This window comes from Muntiacus reevesi, chromosome 1 (assembly GCF_963930625.1).
Source record: "Muntiacus reevesi chromosome 1, mMunRee1.1, whole genome shotgun sequence".
NCBI classification, from domain to species: domain Eukaryota; kingdom Metazoa; phylum Chordata; class Mammalia; order Artiodactyla; family Cervidae; genus Muntiacus; species Muntiacus reevesi.
The window spans coordinates 160,614,718-160,636,985 of NC_089249.1; the positions used below are offsets into that span (position 1 = coordinate 160,614,718).

The window sequence follows — 22,268 nt, forward strand, 5'->3', positions numbered from 1 at the left end:
CATTACATCTTACTTTCCGACACTTGAGGACATTGAGGAGTTTCTCCAGGAGGTCAATGAGACATATAAAACAAGAAGCCCAGCTGTACCAGAGTCAGAGCTCTGTGTACCTCTGACTGCCCATGGTGAAGTCAGCCAAAAGGAGTCCCTGCAGAAGCAGGTGATGAATCTTTTGAGGCCCACGATGATGATTTATGCATGTTCTGTCATCCCAGGGACAGTCTTTGTCCATGTTAAAGCCTTACTTTGCCCCTTCAAAACCTAAAGTGACTTTTTTTTTTACTCCAAGGTGACCTCCTTTGATGAGAGAAACCCTGCAGCACATCAGTTGATGGATGTCACTGACACTCCGAAGACATTCATCACTGATTGTCAAGCAACAGCCGTTAATGTAAACAAGTTGACAATCCCCAGTGAGGGTAGCCAGATGAAGACCCTCAATGATGACCAGAGCCTCTCTGGAGGCCAGATGACCTTCAGTGGGGTCCAAACTACCTATATGGGTCAGATGAAGAAACTCAATGATGAAGACACTCCCCACCAAGTCTATATGATGCCACTTTCCTCAGCATCATTGCTATATCCTAGAATTCTGTATGTTGCCAATTCTCATTTTACCCAAGGACAACCTGCAGAAATGCAGAAGTGGAATCCCAAGATTCAGAGGTATCCATTGCAGAAGAGGCCTGACATTTTGAGGCCTTACATCTGCACCTGTAACTGTGGGAAAGCGTATGCCAAATCTTCCCATCTGCGAATCCATGAGCGTGTGCACACAGGTGAGTAAAGACTGCAGGTTGGGGGTGTCAGGAAAATAACTAAGGACCTCTGCCTTTACAAAACATTGGGATCATTTGAGATCATTGCCACCTCCCTCTAAGTCTGGGACCCAGAAGACTCTAGAAAAGCTTGGCCAATCTGAAAAGGTATAAAAAGCAGTCCCTAGAACAGACTCTGGTCCTGCTCCAGAGGCAACCTGGCTGCAGCGTTTCGTGGTGTTGACTGCCTGGGATGATGGAAGAAGTGGAGGGCTTTGTTTGACCTCTTAGGATGGTCCTGACCCTACCTCTTCTGGGACTGTCTCTTTATGGACTCCCATAGTCCCAATAGATAACCCCCACTCAACCTTCTCTACCCACCACTGCCTTTCTGCTTCCCTTCCTGCTTTTCTTTTTCTTTTCCTCTTCCTCCTTCAGCCCTCTTGCCTATCCTGCCCTCCTCCTCTTCCTTTCCTGTACACACCTTCTAGTCCTGTCTTCTGTCTCTCTCTGTCCCACTCCAACATGCAGTTTTCTTCTCCATTCTTTTCTAACTTCCCTGTCTCAAGCTACCTTGAATCATGACAAGTCTCCCTTTCTTTCTCGGTTCCAGGAGAGAAGCCCTATAAATGTAACATGAATGGATGCACGTGGGCATTCTCCCGTTCATCTGAGCTCAACAGACACAAGAAAAGGCACACCAGGGAGCGGCCCTACCTGTGTTCTATATGCGACAAAGACTTTGCCAGATCTGATCACTTAAAGCAGCATCAGAGAGTCCACAGATGAATTTCTCCCACGATGACAAACCCAGCAGCCTTTGAGGAAATGACTTAAACTGAAAGATTCTCCCTGCTAAGACTTTGCTTGGCACCTAGCACTAGGCCAGCACATGCTTAATATTAGTTGTAAATTTTAAAGTTTTCATTAATTTTTGTATAAAAGTAATGTATAAAGAAATGTGTAAAGAATATGTGTATGCATTTCAGTAGAATCAGAAGCACTCTGCATTTACTTTTCTGTGCATAGTGAATGTTTTCATCACCGTTTTATGAATCCTTGTAGAAATCCTTTATTTCTTTATTCCTTGTAGAAATCCTTTATTCCTTTAATAAAAGTCCTTTATTTCTATTTGTACATGTAAAGATGTTTTATGTAGATGATTGTAATGCATGCATAGTTCAAATGTGTTAAGAAATTAACATTTCAGTGGGAAGTGGGAGGGAGGTTCATATGTACACCTATGGCTAATGTATGGCAGATGTATGACAATGGATGGCAGATATCAAACCAATATTGTAAAGCAGTCATCCTTCAATGAAAAAGAAAGAAAAAAAGAAGAAAGAATGTAGCATTTCATATCTGAGCACTTCATTTATTTCTTTGGAGGTCCATTTCTACAGAGTTAATAGGAAGGGGACGCTTGGTTACTTCCAGTGTCAAGTGGTTTACATTAAATGAAACTCATTTGAATGAACTTCATTAAAGAGTTGAACCTCCTGTCTCAGCTGTTTTTCTCTAAGGCAAAGTGTCTCTTTTCCCCTTCTGCTTTCTCAGGACACAGCAGGTGGTGGTGATGGAGGAGGAGGAGTGGTCAAGTGTTGGCTGCCAGGGGAAAGATGTTTCCTTTCCATGGGGCCTCAGGCTTCTGCTGACATGTCTGCAACTGCAGTGACCTGGGGTCTGTTTCCTGGGCATGACTGAACACCTGCTCCTGAGGAGCTTAGCCATCTTCTTCTGCTGTTTAGGTCCTTCTCCCAGCTCTTGCAGGCCCTGTCCTCTTAGGTCTGACTTGAACCCTCATCCAAGTGCCAACTTGAATAATATTCCTTTGAAAAAGTGTCTGGTTAAGCCCTCCATTTGTTTCCAAGTTTGGGGGCCACTCAGAAAGGCACTTTCTACTGCAAGACTTCAAAAAGAAGCAGACTGCAAATCCCAGGGCTTCAGTTTGCCCTGCAGCATTTGAAGTTCTACTTGACCCACCCACTCTCACTCTAGAGGCCCCAGGTGCTAGATTCCTGGGTCTTTGAGGGTCTCACAATAACTATCTCTTAATGTGGTATTAAGTATGATATGAATTAATATAAGTACAAGAATAAACATCTGTGAGAGCCCATCACCCAGTGGCCTGCACTCAGGTATTGAGATGATCAATCAGGACAATGAGCCAAACTGAAAGGAGAGATCAAGCCTTTATTCACTTACCACTGGAGAGTGAGCAGGGAACCAAAAGAAGATGTGACAGCTCTCCAACGTTCCTTCTTTCTTTGTGAAACTCCAGGCAAGGGTTACATTATATACAGTTATGGGGGAGTATTCTCATTGCCTCCAACAAAAGACCCCTACCATTTTGTGGAAGAGAGAGAGAGGTGGGAAAGGGGAATTCTAGGTGTGGAAACATATTGAGTCAGATGGGAGACAAATGCTTCAGCCAAAACCCCTAGTAAGGAGGTGTGGGTGTCCTTGCAGCCACTTGCTTCAGAGATTTGCTTCAGGGATCTGACCCAGGTCTGGTGTAGGGAGGGGAGCTTCCAGCACGAGGCCATCCACAGTCTTGTAAGGGCCCAGCCCAAAAGATCACAAATAGGTATTGATCTCCTGGAACTGGACTCCTTAATTCAACCCCTGGATCCTTTAGGATTTGAATGAGAAGCAGAGCTAACACCATCAGGTCCTCTGTGAGCCAGACATTGATGGGGTGTGACCATGCTGATTGGTCAGTATGAGGGCCATGATCTAAACCACTCCAAGTCGAATGATTAGGCCTGCCTGGAGGAGTGAGTGTAGCCATGAGCCCCTATGTTTTCTAAGCAAAATAAAGATGGCCTATAACCCATTAGGGTCTATTCTAAAAGGCCAGAAGGCCTTCTGTCTCAACCTCCTAATGGACTGCTCTAATTTGCCAGTTTTCTTGATCCAAGTGTTGGCAATGGCACAGATCCCCTAGACTGGGCAGCTGGAAGCCAAGGACTAAGCAGTTAGCCAACACTACTCAGGCCAAGGAGTGGGGGCTGTTCTGTTGTGCCTCCAATTCTCAGAGAGTATCATTAATAACTTCAACAAGGGCCAAGGGCAGGTTGCATAGAACTTTTTAATAACTGGAGGCTTCCAGCAGTGAGAGAAATTACCCAGTCTGTGCAGAGTAGGAGTGAGTGTAGGAAGAAGGCCACCACTAGTGTGGCCGAAATTCTCTGATGGTGGATCTCCCCCTGCTCTTCCAGATGTTCCAGTGGCCTCCTTCTCTGACAGGAGTGAACTGACATTTAGGGAGGTGTTTTGCTCCTGCAGAATCCAGTTGCATCAACAAAGGATGTCACACTGATGATGCTGGTGCACTTGAGGTACTAGAAAGGCCCTAACTGCCTGTCAAAGGAGATGCACTTTTCAAGCAAATCAGAGTTGATGAATCCAAAGTCAACTAACACACCTGGCCTATGACACTGTTCTCCTGCTCTAGATTCCAATTGGTGATCTGAGAGATTGTGGAGACATGTAAGACAAGAGTAAATGTAGATAAATGGGGCCCAGGAAAAGGGTGACTGGGTGGGCCATTGGATGGCCTCCTGGCATTTCACTGGTAGACTCCCCACTCTAAGGAAGCAGCCTTTCTGCTAACCCAGTAAACAAATACTATCAAGATCCCCAAATGGGTCAGTGGGAGGGCACCAGCTCCAAAGCCTTCCACCAAAACCTGGGCCCTCTCCTCCCCTTTTTTCTCTTCCTTCCCAACCAAAGTGTACGTGTCAGGGGGGGTCTGTGGCAATGCACCCCATCAACAGATGCTCCATCACAAAGTGTAAGAAAATCTTTGTCATGGTAAGAATATCTTTGTCATGGTAAAAGCAAACTAACCAAGTCTCTATCTAGGTCTCTTTGAATTACTATAGAAAGTGACCCCGAAGCACTTTACCTTCTTTTCTGGAAAGCATGAGCCTCAATAACACACTGAGTCTCAGAAAGTCTCCTGACACCAGGGACCTGCTCACAGTCAACAACAGTCACTGCCTGCAACCAGAACAGCTTGGCTTTTGGCTTGTCCAACATCCATTGTACACCTGCTTTAACCACAGATGAAAAGAATGCATTGTCCTGAAGTAAAAAGAATGTCTACTTTGAGGACAGGGATCAATGCCGCCCTTCCTATGACACTGATGCTAGTACTCCCTGAAAGATTCCCTTCCCAGATGCCAAGGCCATACTGACTTACCGTGTACATGTTAATATCTTTCTTTTGAAAACTTGAAGGAATATTTGTCATGTTTGATGTATGCTCTTGTTCTGAGAGATATAAAATTGTGCTGAATGCCACGTATCTCCGGAGCACTTTCTTCCTTGGTGGAGACTGAACTCCCAGACTAGTCCTCAGTACGGCTAAAATAACACTCTCTTCTATTCCCTACATTGGACTATGTAATGATTATTTGGGTTGACAACCACTCAGAATAGTACCAGTCAAGGGTCAGATGTTTGCAGGTACACAGCGATGTTTTTACTGCTGTGCGTTTCTGTGATCAGACATGTATGACTCTTTGTGACCCCCATGGAGTATCGCCCACCAGGTTCTGTCCATGGGATGATCCTGGCAAGAATACTGGAGTGGGTTGCTATTCTTCCTCCATGGGATCTTCCTGACCCAGAAATGGAAACCACAGCTCTTGAATCTTTACCACTGAGCCACCTCGGGCCCCAGACAAAAGTCTTCTACTTTCTTATGGACCTGGGAGACCTGGAGAGGAAGAGGAAGAAGGGCTAGGAGTGGAGAGATATGAGTCATAGTGAACAAATGTGCCTCACCAATGCGTCCAGTAAAGAGGCTTATGGATGGAAGTGAGCAGGCAAGGAACAAATCTTTTATTAGCCTGTCTGATCTAAGGGGCCATGGGTCACCTTCGGAAAGTGCAATGTCCTGCTATGCACCACATCCCATGTGGGGAGGGTAGCTTCCCCCAAGAAACCAGCCAGGGACAGCCTTAGGGTCAGCCCTGAAAAAAAAATCACATATAGGACTTGGACTTGAGACAGAATCCTCACCCAATTTAAGAATTGGAATATTATTGACACTTTTTGTATCTACTCACGTGCTTCTCTCATTTAACCCTGTCTATCATCTAGGAATAACTACTACTCTGAATTTCCCTTGATTTACCTTCTATGCATTTATTACAAATCTATGTATTTTAAAAATGTATAGCTTTGGGAACTGGCTATCCAGCGGTTAAGACTCCAGGCAGCACAGATTTGATCCCTGGTCAGGGAACTAATGAAGAAAGATATGGCAACCCACTCCAGTATTCTTGCCTAGAGAATCCCGTGGACAGAGGAGACTGGTGTGCTGCTGTCCATAGGGTTGCACAGAGTCAGACACAACTGAAGCGGCTTAGCATGCATGCATGCATTGGAGAAGGAAATGGCAATCCATTCCAGCGTTCTTGCCTGGAGAATCCCAGGGATAGAGGAGCCTGGTGGGCTGCCATCTATGGGGTCACAGAAAGTCAGACAAGACTGAAGGGACTTAGCAGCAGCAGCAGCAGCAGGGAACTAAGATTCTGAGTGTGTGAGGTGTGGCCAAACAACAAATAAACACAAAGACCCTTGGTAACAACCACCAAAGAAAAATTAAACACATTTTATCAACATACTGGGGTGGGAAGGAGACCAAAGAAATATGAGCATGCACTTGAGTCTTTTATCAAGTGCAACCACCATAAAGAGAAAAGATAGTACACCATTCTTCATTATCCAAATTTAATCTGCTGGACAGTGATTTTTTAGACATTAACCTAAACATGAAACATAGTAACACATTCCCACCCCATTAAAAATCCCAGCCATTTTCTTGAAATTTCACTAAAACTAAAATCCACTAAGGATTTTACATTATGTCAAGCAGTGGAATGCGAAGTCAAGTGGGCCTTAGGAAGCATCACTACAAACAAAGCTCGTGGAGGTGATGGAATTCCAGCTGAGCTATTTCAAATCCTAAAAGATGATGCTGTCAAAGTGCTGCACTCAATATACTAGCAAATTTGGAAAACTTAGCAGTGGCCACAGAACTGGAAAAGGTCAGTTTTCATTCCAATCCCAAAGAAAGGCAATGCCAAAGAATGATCAAGCTACTGCATAATTGCACTCATCTCACATACTAGCAAAGTAATGGTCAAAATTCTCCAAGACAGGCTTCAACAGTACATGAATGGTGAACTTCCAGATGTTCCAGCTGGATTTAGAAAAGGCAGAGGAACCAGAGATCAAATTGCCAACATCCACTGGATCATTGAAAAAGCAAGAGCTCCAGAAAAACATCTACTTCTGCTTTATTGACTATGTCAAAGCCTCTGACTGTGTAGACCACAACAAACTCTGGAAAATTCTTCAAGATATGGGAATATCAGATCACCTGACCTGCCTCTTAAGAAATCTATATGCAGGTCAGGAAACAACAGTTAGAACTGGACATGGAAAAACAGACTGGTTCCAAATCAGGAAAGGAGTACATCAAGGCTGTATATTGTCACCCTGCTTATTTAACTTATATGCAGAGTACATCACGAGAAACGCTGGGCTGGAAGAAGCACAAGTTGGAATCAAGATTGCTGGGACAAATATCAATAACCTCAGATATGCAGATGACACCACCCTTATGGCAGAAAGCGAAGAGAAACTAAAGAGCCTCTTGATAAAAGTGAAAGAGGAGAGTGAAAAAATTGGCTTAAAACTCAACATTCAAAAAACTAAGATCATGGCATCTGATCCCAACACTTCATGGCAAATAGATGGGGAAGCAGTGGAAACAGTGACATACTTTATTTTTCTGGGCTCCAAAATCACTGTAGATGGTGACTGCAGCCATGAAATCAAAAGACACTTGCTTGCTCCTTGGAAGAAAAGTTATGACCAACCTAGACAGCATATTAAAAAGCAGAGACATTACTTTGCCAACAAAGGTCAATATAGTCAAGGCTATGGTTTTTCCAGTGGTCTTGTATGAATGTGAGAGTTGGACCATAAAGAAAGCTGAGTGCTGAAGAATTGATGCATTTGAACTGTGGTGTTGGAGAAGACTCTTGAGAGCCCCTTGGGCTGCAAGGAGATCCAACCAGTCCATCCTAAAGGAGATCAGTTCTGGATGTTCATTGTAAGGACTGATGCTGAAGTTGAAACTCCAATACTTTGGCCACCTGATGCGAAGAGCTGACTCATTGGAAAAGACCCTGATGCTGAGAAAGATTGAGGGTGGGAAGAGAAGGGGACAACAGAGGATGAGATGGTTGGATGGCATCACCGACTCAATGGACATGAGTTTGAGTAAACTCCAGCAGTTGGTGATGGACAGGGAAACCTGGCGTGCTGCAGTACATGGGGTTGTAAAGAGTCGGACATGACTGAGCGACTGAACTGAAAGCAGTGGAAGAATAAAATATGGAATGTAATAAAAGAGTAACTCTATAAGGGAACACTATACGGGACTCTAGAGCTGAAAGTGGACAAGCTAAGGAGTAAAGACAAGCTTGGAAGATGAGCCCTCTATCTGAGGTTGGGGTTCAGATCTCATTGAAGAAGGTATAGCTGCAGAAGGTGTATGGCAGTTTGCAGATTTGTAGTCATTGCGGAAGCAGAGCTGGTTCACAGTTACTGATCAAGCAGGAAGGAACCCTCCAGGGTGCAGGTGAGCTGTAGATGGGGGCTGGGTGCCTGAGAGGGAATGGAGGTGTTAGTGTGGGCCTGAGGCATGGAATACACAGTGTCCATGGTGGGAGGGCTGTTGTGTTGGGGGAGTCAGAGGAGACAACCCTGGGAATTAGCAGAGGGACTGAGGGTGGTGGTGTGGGTGGGAGGTCTGCAGTGTGTAGTGTCTGCATTGATAGCGCTGCGGGAGGGTGACCACCAGGCTCTGCTCTGGCTGCAAGGTCAACAAATAGTAATGTGGAGCCAGAGGATGAAAAGATGGACCAGTGGGATAAAATAGAAAACCTATAAATAGCCACAAGGACATATCAGAAATAAGTACAAAAAATCAATAGAAGAAAGATGAACTTTAAGAAATTGTGCTGGGGGAGTTCCGTGGTGATCCAGTGGTTAGGATTCTGGGCTTTCATTGCTGTGGTCTGGGTTCAATACTTGGTCAGTGCAGAAATGGCTGCAGTGCAGCCAAAAAAAAAAAAAAAAGAAAAGAAAAAGAAAATGCTGGTATAGCTGTTTAACTTAGTAGCGAAAGCTGAAATTAGATTTGTAATTCATTCCATATGTAAAAGTAAACTCAAATGGATCAGGTATTTAAAAGTAAAATATGTAACCATATGGGCAACTGAACAACAAGCACCAGAAAAAAATAGGTGAATTCCTCTATGTTGCTGTTCAGTCGATAAGCGGTGTCCAACTCTTTGCAAGCATGCCAGGATTCTCTATCCTCCACAATCTCCCAGAGTTTCCTCAAGTTCATGTCCACTGAGTTGGTGATGCTATCAACCATCTCATCCTCTGCTGCCCGCTTCCCCTTTTGCCTTCAATCATTCCCAGCAGCAGGGTGCTCATTTTCCAATGAGTTGGTTCATATAACCAGAATTTATAGAAAGAATTATAGGACTCAGGTCCAGATGCAATAAAAGAAGAGAGTTGGTAAAATTGTCTGTATGAAAATAAAAATCTTTCACAGGGCAAACAATAGAGAGATAAACAGGCAGACAGATAAAATCAAGAGACAACTGGCAAACTCTAAAAACTGAGGGGAAAATATACCAAAACCGAGAGGAAAATAAGGACAAAATCATTGAATAGACAATTTACATAAAAATATACTTTAATAGCCTGTAAATATATGGATAGAAATCTATCATTTATGATTTGAAGGGTAAAAATCAAAACTGCAGTTAAAGAATAAGGCAGTGAAAATGGTGAAGGACCTTTGAAAATTCTCTCCTCCATAAAAGTAATAACAGATTAGAGTAAAAAACTCTGAACTCAAGAAATTAGTCACAGACGTGAGACTGGGGAGCATTTATACGAGAAAAATGGCTGACATGAAAAAAACAACAAGCTCTGTGGTACTTCAGCTTGTCCTGTTTCCATCCATCAAGGCTTCCTTGTAGACTTGAAAACTAACAGCCTGCAGTCATGGTGAAAACTAGCAGCCTGGCAGCCACCGTAGAGGACAGAACAAGTTTGGAATTCCTGTAAACCACCCCTTCCCAGAGAACTCTCACTATTTGACCTGTTTGGTGGGTCCCTGGAAGATCCCAGTTGCAAAACTGGCAATATTTGACCAGACTCAAAGTTTGCCTGGGGCAAACACCATTTTCTCTGGGGGCATTTATTAAAAATCAATCTAGGTGTTTTCTGGACATCACATCTGCCTGAGGCAGTGGGTAACAGATCTAATACTCCACACACTTCCTCCTAAAAATCAAACAGAGAATTGAGAGTAAATAAAAACACCTCTGGCGGCGCAGGCCTCAGAGGCTAAGGAGAGCTGGAGGAGGTAGAGGCAACGGGAAGTTGCTGCACTTTGGTGTAAACTGCAATTCATTAGGGATCCTTTCTCAGACTCCAGTTAGAAGTGAGAGTTCACATAAGTGAGGCCGCCATTGCTGCTTTGAACACCTCAAAAGGGGAGAATGAATTTATCAGGAGTGAAAAAGAAGAGCTTGCTAGAAGCCAAAGAAAATAATAAAAAGTCCAGCACTAGGGCCCCTTCAAAACTGGGAAAAGAGTACATCAAGGCTGTATATTGTCACCCGGCTTATTTAACTTATATGCAGAGTACATCATGCGAAATGTCAGGCTGGGTGAAGCACAGCTGAAATCAAGATTGCCGGGAGAAATATCAATAACCTCAGATATGCAGATGACCCCATCCTTATGGCAGAAAGTGAAGAAGAACTAAAGAGCCTCTTGAAGAAAGTGAAAGAGGTGAGTGAAAAAGTTGGCTTAAAATTCAACATTCAGAAAACGAAGATCATGGCATCTGGTCCCATCACTTCATGGCAAATAGATGGGGAAACAATAGTGACAGACTTTATTTTTCTGGGCTCCAACATCACTGCAGATGGTGACTGCAGTCATGAAATTAAAAGACACTTGCTGCTTGGAAGAAAAGCTATGACAAACCTAGACAGTGTACTAAAAAGCAAAGACATTACTTTGTCAACAAAGGTCTCTATAGTCAAAGCTATAGTGTTTCCAGTGGTATTGTAAGGATGTGAGAGTTGCACCTTAAAGAAAGCTGAACTCTGAAGAATTGATGTTTTTGAACTGTGGTGTTGGAGAAGACTCTTGAGAGTCCCTTAGACTGCAAGGAGATCAAATCAACTCAATCATAAAGGAAATCAACATTTAATATTCACTGGAAGGACTGATGGTGAAGCTGAAGCTCCAATACTTCAGCCACCTGATGTGAAGAACTGACTCATTGGAAAAGACCCTGATGCTGGGAAAGATTGAAGGCAGGAGCAGAAGGGGGTGACCAAGGACAAGTTGTTGGATGGCATTACCGACTCGATGGAAATGAGTTTGATCAAGCTCCGGGAGATGGTAAAGGACTTGGAGGCCTGGTATGCTGCAGTCCACGGGGTCACAGAGAGTCAGACACGACTGAGAAACGGAACAACAGGGGCTCCTTCTCCTACCAAACGCAAAGACCACTCTGATGAGAAGTCGAAAGGATTGCTCTAAAGATAAATGGGCCCCCAATCAGTCAAGCGAGAAGGAAGGATGGTGGAAGAGGTTCAGTGCTTCCGGTGGTAGTAGCACCAGGCCTGGCTCCAGCCACTCCAGAAGTCCCAGCACCTCCCGTAGCTCCAGCTCCAGAGGCTCCTCAGGCTCTCCAAGTCCTTCTCAGGGCAGACAGGACAACAGGTGGCATTCTTGTTCCATATCCAAACCACCCAAAAGGGATGGAAAGGGAAGGAAAAGGCAAAATCCTTCCCCTAAATCCACCAAAGTCCACAATCGGAGGCTTACCAGGAATGTGACCAAGGGACACATCGTGGAGATGTTTTCCACCTGTGGAAAAATTAAAATGACTGACATGTCTGCTGAAAGGATGCACCCCCATCTGTGTAAAGGCTAGGCTTATGTGAAGTCTGAGAATCCGGATGAGGCTGGGAAGGTTCTGAAAGCACATGGACAGAGGAAAAATCGATGGCCAGAAGATCACTGCTGCTGCTGTGCTAGCCCCCTGGCCTCAGCCATCCCCCAGGCGACTGAGTCCTCCCAGGAGAATGCTCCCATCACCTCCCATGGGGTGCAGGCCATCCATCACCCCCTCGGATGAAGGAGGTCGCATCCCCCGCCCTCCACCTAAGCCCCCTGCCACTCGCTCCATAGGAGGCATTCCAGTTCCAACTCCTCTGGATAAGCAGGGACACCAAAGTTCTGCCCTTGTGACATATCTCATCCAGCTCACTTTTGTCAGTTTCCCAGCTGAAGGAGGATTCGTGTGAAAGAACGCCCTCCCTCCCTCTGAGGCAGGCTTCCAAGGTGAAGGCAGCAATTGAGATGTTTCCCAGGCCATAGGGTTCTGGCTGCAGAGTGTTGTTGGTTTGGGATAGTGCTTGTAAAGACGCAAGGATGAGTTGAGGGCTCTAGGCGGTGGTACAGTCCCAGCCTGGGAGCATGTTTCCCCATTCCACAGGTGACCTGGGGACTATCTGGTTATCTGTGTGGCAGAGTCCTGCAGGAAAGGGCATGCCCAGCTGCCTTTCCTGGTAGCCTGGCCCTGCTCCCCTGCCCGAGTCCTCTTCTGACCTCTGGATCTAAATACCCTGTTATCTGCCCCAAATGGTTCTTTTCACATGTATTTGCATGCATGCATACACACACACACACACAAACACACACACACAAGCCTCTCTCTCTCTGAAATTGGTAAGCTGACAGTGATGACTGCCTGGTCATCACAGAACTCCCTGTTGCGTTGATATTCATGGTATTGGTGCAGGTTACCATAGCAACATGTGCATTGCTTTTTTGCTTTTATTGTACAGTCAGTACTATGAATTTTATGTTTTGAGTTTTGTAACTTTGCAGCATTTTAATATTGTGTTTGTACTTTGTTGGGCAGAATAAAAGAGTTCTGTTGAATAAATGTACAATTAGAGAAGGTAATCGCAACCCAATCCAGTACTCTTGCCTGGAAAATCCCATGGACAGAGGAGCCTGGTAGGCTGCAGTCCATGGGGTTGCTAGGAGTCAGACATGACTGAGCAACTTCTCTTTCACTTTTCACTTTCATACTTTGGAGAAGGAAATGGCAACCCACTCCAGTGTTCTTGCCTGGAGAATCCCAGGGGGAACCTGGTGGGCTGCCGTCTATGCGGCTGCACAGAGTCGGGCACGACTGAAGCGACTTAGCAGCAGCAGCAGAATGCAAAAAAGAGAGAGGGCGCACCCTAGAAGACAGTAGTGTTTCCAAGAAGCTTAAGCAGATGATGAAAGAAGGAAGGAAATAACTCAGAATAAAGATTCTACTTAGAGAAGATCTAAGAATCAGAGAAAACAACCAGAAATAAAAGTGCCATGTACTAAAGAAATAGCTCTACATTGTGCCAACAAAAGAGGACAGTTTTGAACTGAAAATTACTTTTTTTTTAATTTACATTTTATTAAAATGACATCTATAGAAGCAAAATATCTAAATATGTACTATCTGTTCCACCTATCATGTAAATTGCTCTAATTGTCACAAGTCTAATTCACTTAACTTATTATTATTACTTAAAATTCAGCTCATCCTGACTAGATTCCTGGGCCAATCTTCTCAAATATTTGTTTTATTATAAATTTCCTTTTATTTAAACAATTGTCAGTTAGTAATAACACAGGATTAAGAGTGGTTAATTAACAACTGAGAAATTATAAAGAAAGTGTCATTATTGGGTTAGAAAATATAGCATTCAGCAAAGCAAATTTCAAGAGTGAAGATACAGACACTTATGTTTCTGAACAGGCTGAATCGCACAGCCCAACACAATTTGAGTCAAAGAAGCAAAAAAAAAAAAAATGTACCGAGGGGCCACAAGAGGCAAAGTATTTTATTCTAGTGTCCCCCAAATAGACTGTGGAAGTAAAAAGTTTCTACATTAAAAAAGTTTATATAAATTATATGAATAGTAATTTTCATAAAAGTCAAAATGAAATGTTCTGCATAGGCCAAAAGATATGCCTAAGCAACATATCATATTTGCACAAGGCCACTGAATGTCATGGGTACTACTAACAAATGAAAAAGCTTAAGTCTATGGCAGTCTGAGCAAAGATTTCAGTTTGGTATTCTATAACCCCAAGACTATAAACTACTCTTACTATACAAAAGCTCTAATGACATACAGAGTTTTTTGTAGGAACTCTTGTGCTTCTGGTTGGCACATTATCTACTCTTTAATATGTGAAAGTAACACAGACAGTTGTGAGAGGTTGTGTAAAACTATTGTATTTACAAAAATGGCACAAAAGTGAATTCAACAGTCGATGCACATGCACACTTCATTCACATCTTCAATGACAGAAGGTATTCTGAACACTATAGAACTGAATAAGAATACTAGCTTCAACAGCAGCTGTTAAGCAATAGAGTCACGTAAGTTACACCGGAATGGGCAAATATTGCCCGAGTAAAATTCTATTGTTAAAGCTGAAACAAATTTAAGGCCATTCAAGTTCAAGCACAGGATACAAATCTTTTGGAGCCCCATTTATTTGTGTTTGAAATATGTGACCTTTCTTCTAACTTGTGGTCTTAAACTTCTGTTTTACAAAACCCAAAAGGAAAATCCAGAAGAAATCAACAGTAGAGGTTATATTAAATAAGAGTAACATACAAAGCTATGATTAAGATGAATTAAAGAAAGCCAACCTTAAAACTGCAAAACTTGTTTGTTACTTGTTGGATCCAGCCCTACACTAGGAGTTAGGTAATATATACAATTATTTTCAAGTAGATTACTTTATGTTGCTCTAACATGTTCTTTTCATCAGTGCACTGTTAAACTAATCAAAAACTCTACACATGTATATTCCCTTACAATAGCAGCACACACTACCGCTATCTGCAAAACCATCACTCTCAAATGACATAGGGAGTAAAAGGAAATAAAAAGCAGAGGAGTAACATATTAAGGAGAAATAATGGGAATTAGAAGATCCATGCAGTTCAGCTCTTTTTAATCAGCCAGCCAGTTTGCTAGCAACAAGAGATGGTTTCTGTTGAGGAAGGTCCTGTGGAGTGGGAATGTGGTCACCAGTGACCTCTGTCTTATCCGGGATTGCAGTAGGAAGTTGCTTGTTCTTCATTTTTGCTTTAGCCATGTTGTAATCCCCAGAATCAAAATATTTTTGCCCTTTTTGCAATCATTTCCTTAAAAAATCAGTACCTCCAGGCTTTTGTCCCAGATGAGGATACCTTGCTTTTAATTTTGCTTCTTCAGCTTTCTCTGGACTAGTCACTTTATCTTCCATTTCCTCCTGCTCCTCCGCAGAGGCTGCCTTGGGGACTTCTGCAGACATACTGCTCCCTCTTCCTCCGCTTCTCTGAAAATTACTTTTAATACCTAAATTTCCCCACCTCATACACCAAAAATTCCTTTCAAATAAATGGTCCAGAAAAACCCAACACATTCTAAACATAAACAAGAAAAATCAAACCTTGTTACAAAGATGCAATGATTGTTTAAAATGAGAAATAATTATTTTTGTCAGACAAAGAGACAGTTAAAAAGTCCCGCTCATGTGCTTAGTCCCTCAGTAATGGTTGACTCTTTTTGGCCCCAGGGACTGTAATCTGCCAGGCTCGCCTGTCCACGGGCTTCTCCAGATAAGAATACTGGAGTGGGTTGCCATGCCCTCCTCCAGGGGATTTTCCTGACCCAGGGATCAAACCTGGGTCTCCTGCGTTGCAGGTGGATTCTTTACCATCTGAGCCACCAAAGAAGCCTCCCGAAAGTTCCTGGCAGAGGAAAGTTGCAAAAGAAGAATCCAACCTGAATCTCAAATACTTAAATAGGCAATTGTCAATATGGGGGAAGGGGATCTCAAGAAACAAAGATGCAAAAACACAGAAAGGGACCAAACCAAAGGAGCATATAAAATGTAGCTTAAAGCAGGAAATAGATTGAAAAAGACAAAGTGATCTCAGAAATGAAAATTAAATTATAGGGTGTCAGTGAGAATAAATAAGATGGAAATATAATAAAGGATCTAGAGAACAAAATGAAAAGAGCTCTAGTGCAGAACCAGGGCTACTTTCTAGTTGTGTTGTCTAGGTCTCTCATTGCAGTTACTTCTCTTGTTGCAGAGCACTGACTTTAGAGTGCTGGCTTAGGGTTGCCCCAAGGCATGTGGAATCTTGCCGGACCAGAGATCAAACTTGTGTCCCTCACACTGGCAGGCAGATTCTTAACAAAGAAGTCAAGGAACTAATTTTTTAAAATTCTAATTCAAGAAACCATTTGATGTTAACTAGAATTCATCTGCATATATTTAAAAGGCACCATCTTTACCTAAGAAATCAACTTAGTACAGTTAACTCTGAGATGTATCCTCACAGAATTCTTAAACTTTAAAAGCAAAAAGTAATTCTTCCATAAGCAGAATTTTTTCCTCCTTTTCTTCAAGCAGAAAGACTCAAGTGGAAGAAATCAGTTTGAAATTATATTCTTGACATAAATAATCAGTAAAAACAACAACAAAAACAACAAACACACAGTGGAATAGCACCTACACAAGGAAAGAAATTGTGAAACGCTTTACCTAAAACATCAAGGCTGTTGGAAAGCAATTTTAAACAGGCCAGAATTTAGGGAATATTGTTCCCATTAGCTCTTCCTGAAAGGAGGTAGAGATTGAGCTGCAGAGGAGAGAAGTTTTCTTTTGTTTTTGAAGTTAAGCTAGTATAATTTCAAATTAGAGTATAAAACTCTGTGATGTGAAGCATAGTCCCCGTGGTAGGCACAAGTTAATGGCTATACAATATATACAAAAGAAAGGAATTAAGCATACGAAAGGTCAACTAAACATAAAAGAAGACAGCAATAGAGGAAGTGAGGGACATAAAACACTATGAAGCACTTAGAAGAAAACAGGCAGCAAAGTAGTAGAAGTGAATGCCTTCTTGGCAGTAATTACTTTCACTGACTAAACACTCCAAAGACAGAGGTTGGTAGAATGAAGTAAAAAAACATGATCCAACTAAATGCTGTCTACAAGAGAATCCATTTAGATCTAAGTACACATACAGGTTGAAAGTGAAAGAATGGAAAAGACAGTCCCCACAAATAGTAGCCAAAAGGGAAGTAGCTATGGTGATAGTAGACTTTAAATCAAAACAGTTTACAAGAGACAAAGTACTTTATTACATATTTTTTTAAAGTTTCAATAAAAAAGAAGGTAATTATAACTATGAACATTTAAGTACATAATAACAGAACACCAAAGTATATAAAGCAAAAACTGAAGGAAATGAAGGAAGAAATGGTCCTACAATAATATAGTTGGAGATGTCAATACCACGCTGTCAATGATGGATAGAACCAGACAGAAATTAAGTAAGAGAACTTGAACAACACATAAAACCAATCAGTATTAACAAGAAAACCAACAACAAAATAGACATTCTTCCTACCTCCACATGAGACATTCTCTAATACACACAATTTAGTAAACCACAAATCAATTCTCAATAGATTTTTTAAAAAGATTGATAAAGTAACCGAGTATTTCTTCTGACTATAATAGAATGAAGTTAAAATCAATAACAAAAGGGAAACTGGAAAATACCCAAAACTGTTTGATTTAAACAACCAACAGGTCAAGAAAGAAATCAAAACAGAAATAAATACTTAGAGATAAGTGGAAATTTTTTTAAAAGTTTTCATTTGCATAATAATGAAAATACACAATGAAAACTTGTGGGATGTTGTAAAAACAGTACTAAGAGGGAATGCTTACTTTAAAAAGGAAGAAATATATCAAATCAACAATCTAAATGTTTACCTCAAGGAGTTAGAAAAGAGCAAACTAAACCCAAAGACAGTTTAGGAATAAATAAAAATTAGAGCAGAGATAAATGAAATAGAAAAAGAAAATAGGAAATCAATGAAACCAAAAGCCGATTCTTCTAAAAGCTTCACAAAGTGGACACACATTTAGCTAGAATGCTTAAGAAAGCTATATTTGAATTTTTACAGGTTTTCCACTATTATTTTGTTTGTTTAAAATTCCAGTCCAGGACCCCATATTGCATTAATTGACATGCTTCTTTGATCCTCTCCAATCTATGGTAGCTTCTCTATTTCCTTGTTTTTCCCCATCTGGACATTTTTGAAGACCATTGGTCAGGTATCTTATAGAATGTTCCTCAGTTAAAGTTTCTCAGAAGTTTTCTATGACTAGGTTGGATTTATGCCCTTTGGGGAAGAAAATCACAGAGGTGAAGTGTCCTGTTAGGGTCTATGACATGAGCATGACATTACTCCTGGGTAGAAACAAACTAATGGCAGCCCTGAAACTTTTCTCTTTGTCTTAACAGTCTTTTTCACATTGTGGGAATAACAAATAAGAGCAATTTTTACCATACTGTTGAACTACTCTGGAAGAATTAGGAGCCTAACAGTTTTTTTTTTTTTTTTTCTAAAATTCCCTTTGGGGAGCATTGCCTCAGGATGCCCAAGCAGATAAGCAGCAAACCTTTGGTGATATTCAGTGTCTCTCTGAGCAGTCTCACAAGCAAAATAAAAATAAGTTCTAAATAGCTGCTACAAAAATAATCTAGATGCAAAAGAGAGCAGCAGAAAGCTAAGATTAAGTCAAAAGTGCCAGAAAAACTGGTTAGTTCACAATCATAAGAGCAAAGGTGACTGAGAATGAGAAATGGCTATATCCTTGCCTATGTTACTAATCAGTTAGAATATTGTATTATATCTCACCCAAGACAGATGAGTCATGGTGGAGAGTTCTGACAAAACCTGGTCCACTGGAGAAGGGAATGGCAAACCGCTTCAGCATTCTTGCCTTGAGAACCCCATGAACAGTATGAAAAGGTAGAAAGATATAACACTGAAAGATGAACTCCCCAGGTCAGTAGGTGTCCAATATGCTACTGGAGAAGAGCAGAGAAATAGCTCCAGAAGGAATGAAGAGGCTGAGCCAAAGCAGAAACAACACCCAGTTGTGGATATGTCTGGTGGTGAAAGCAAAGTACGATGTTGTAAAGAACAATATTGTGTAGGAACCTGGAATGTTAGGTCCATGAATCAAGGTAAATTGGAAGTGGTCAAACAGGAGACAGCAAAAGTGAACATTGGCATTTTAGGAATCAGTGAACTAAAATGGACTGGAATGGGTGAATTTAATTCAGATGACCATTATATCTGCTACTGTGAGCAAGAATCCCTTAGAAGAAATGGAATAGCCATCATAGTAAAGAAGAGAGTCTGAAATGCAGTACTTGGATGCAGTCTCAAAAATGACAGAATGATCTCTGTTAGTTTTCAAGGCAAACCATTAAATATCACAGTAATCCAAATCTATGCCCCAACCACTAATGCTAAAGAAGCTAAAGTTAGTTCTGTGAAGACCTACAAGATCTTCTAGAACACACACCAAAAAAAGATATCCTTTTCATCATAAGGGGCTGGAATATAAAAATCGGAAGTCAAGAGATACTTGGAGTAACAGGCAAGTTTGGCCTTGGAGTACAAAATGAAGCAAGCAAAGGCTAAGAGTTGTGCCAAGAGAATGCATTGGTCATAGCAAACACCCTCTTCCAACAACAAATGAGATGACTCTACACATAGACATCACCAGATGCTTAATAATGAAATCAGTTTGATTATATTCTTTGTAGCTGACAATGAAGAAGCTCCCTACAGTCAGCAAAAATAAGATCCTGGGCTGACTACAGTTAGGATTATCAGCTCCTTGCTACAAGATTCAGACTTAAATCAAAGAAAGTAGGGAAAACCACTAGGTCATTCAGGTATGACCTAAATCAAATCCCTTAAGATTATACAGTGGTGATCCCAGGAGAGCTGTAGCTTCTAAGTGAGTGAAGGGCAAGAGGACTGGAGATGCCCAGGAGGACAGGTCTTCCAGCAGCCTGAGCAGAAGCCAGGATCTAGATGTCGGCCAGGAAGGCTCCTTCTGCCTCTCTAACCTCACCTCTCAACCCACATCGGGGCACAGGTGAAGGGACGTGTGCTGCTTGCTTTAAAAATTTTACAGACCCGAGGCTGGTGGGGCGCCCCTTGGGCAGATCTATGAATGGTTAAAGCCTGAGTGCTTGTTATAGGCAGTGGGGACCAGACGCGGACCTGGAGCGGAGTTGCAAGAGGTTCGGGAGTCACTCTTGTGACCCCAGAAGTGAATCACTCCGCCGGGATGAAACAAGTTAGAGTGACACTTGGGGGTGAGGGAGGGGAGATGGAAATGATTTCTAGGTGATCTCATCAAAACCAGGATTTCAGCCTGGAGGTACTTCTGATTCTGTTTACAGCCAAGAGATGAAATATACAGAACTCAGCAGCTGATTGGATCCTGGGTTGACACCTCTGATGTGTTTAAGGACCTGGATTACAAACGCTAAACCTTTTGAGTTCAAATCTAGAACACGTGACTGACTCTCGGTGTGACCTCGGGCAACCTGTTTAACCTCTCTGAGCCTGGCTTTCTGTATCCTATGCTGACAGTTATAAATTCCACCTCATAGGACTGTGGTAAGGATTAAATAGGCGAGTTGTGTAACTCATTTACCCCCACACTGTTTGAACACCTAGCAAAAGACTAAAAATGTCCCGAAGTGCCTTGTGGGTAACCTAATCAGAGTGGTACCCTGAGTGGTCGAGAATTCCCAGGTGATTGGTTTCTGAAGGTTGGGATCCGCCCAACAGGGCGTGGCCAACCAAAGAATGCTGGTCTGGGACCCCAGTACATCCCTCCCAGGCTCTATAAAAGGCCAGGTGCTCCAGCCAGCAGCCCAGTCCTGGAAACTCTCGACCGACCACACTGAGGTCCCTGAGCACATGATGGATGCACTGATGGTGAGTCTGCACCTGCTAAACAGAGGGTACTAATTCTGTGGGCTGGGGTGGAAGGTCAGCAACTCCTAGGTGGACAGTCATGAGTCCTAGCAGGGGACTAGGACTTGGGGAAGAGGAACACAAATATTCGAAATGGTTCATTTCTTTGGGGCTTGTTGACTGGGCAACGCTGCATGCATACACTGCCCAGGGGGTGCCCTGGTCCAGACAGTCCCGTTCCTGCAGAGTGGACAGTGTTGAGACTTGTCCAGTTGGCTCTGGTTCCCAAAGGCCCCTTGAAGGCAAGGCTGCTGCCTGGATGGTCCCCAGAGTCCCCAGATCACTGTGTGGTACAGGGTGGCTGCAACCTCTGTGGAAAGGGTAGAAGGATGTGCAAAATGTGTGGCCATGTGTGGAGGGGCCTGGGTGAGTTCTGGTAGGAACTGGAAAATCTAGAGAGGGAGTTATAATCCACGAGGGGGCACTGATTTCTCCTTTCCTTGAAAAAAGATTATATTTGTTTACCCGATTTATTGAGGTATAACTGACAAATCAGATGACACCACTCTTATGGCAGAAAGAGAAGAACTAAAGAACCTCTTGATGAAAGTCAAAGAGGAGAGTGAAAAAGTTGGCTTAAAGCTCAACAGAAAACTAAGATCATGGCATCTGGTCCCACCACTTCATGGCAAATAGATGGGTAAACAGTGACTTTATTTTTTTTGAGCTGCAGGTGGTGACCGCAGCCATGAAATTAAAAGACGCTTACTCCTTGGAAGGAAAGTTATGACCAACCTAGACAGCATATTAAAAAGCAGAGACATTACTTTGCCAACAAAGGTCCATCTGGTCAAGGCTATGGTTTTTCCAGTAGTCATGTATGGATGTGAGAGTTGAACTATAAAGAAAGCTGAACTCTGAAAAATTGATGCTTTTGAATTATGGTGTTGGAGAAAACTCTTGAGAGTCCCTTGGACTGCAAGGGGATCCAACCAGGCAGTCCATCCTAAAGGAGGTCAGTCCTGGGTGTTCATTGGAAGGACTGATGTTGAAGCTGAAACTCCAATGTTTTGGCCACCTGGTGCAAAGAGCTGACTCATTTGAAAAGACTGATGCTGGGCAGGATTGAGGGCAGGAGGAGAAGGGGATGACAGAGGATGATGTGGTTGGATGGCATCACTGACTCAATGGACATGAGTTTGGGTGGACTCTGGGAGTTGGTGATGGACAGGGAGGCCTGGCGTGCTGTGGTTCAGGGGGTTGCAAAGAGTCGGACACGACTGAGCGACTGATTTGAACTGAACTGACAAACTCCCATAGTTTTAAAGTGTACAAATGCTGATTTGATGTATGTATATGTTGTGAAATGATAACCACACTCAAAGTGGTTAACACAATCATCACCTGATGTGGTTATCTTTCTGATTTGGGTGATAATGCTCCAGATTCACTCTCTTAGCAAATCTCTAGTATCCAATAGAGTGTGATTAACTATCATCACTGG

At 42.5% G+C, this 22,268-nt stretch overlaps 2 pseudogenes; one reads left to right on the top strand and one right to left on the bottom strand.

Annotated features, from left to right (window-relative positions):
• Nucleotides 1-10,369: 10,369 nt before the first annotated feature.
• On the top strand, nucleotides 10,370-12,111 carry LOC136150670 (RNA-binding protein with serine-rich domain 1-like; annotated as a pseudogene).
• Nucleotides 12,112-13,359: 1,248 nt separating this feature from the next.
• LOC136164491 (cAMP-regulated phosphoprotein 19 pseudogene) lies at nucleotides 13,360-15,275 on the bottom strand (annotated as a pseudogene).
• Nucleotides 15,276-22,268: the final 6,993 nt, after the last annotated feature.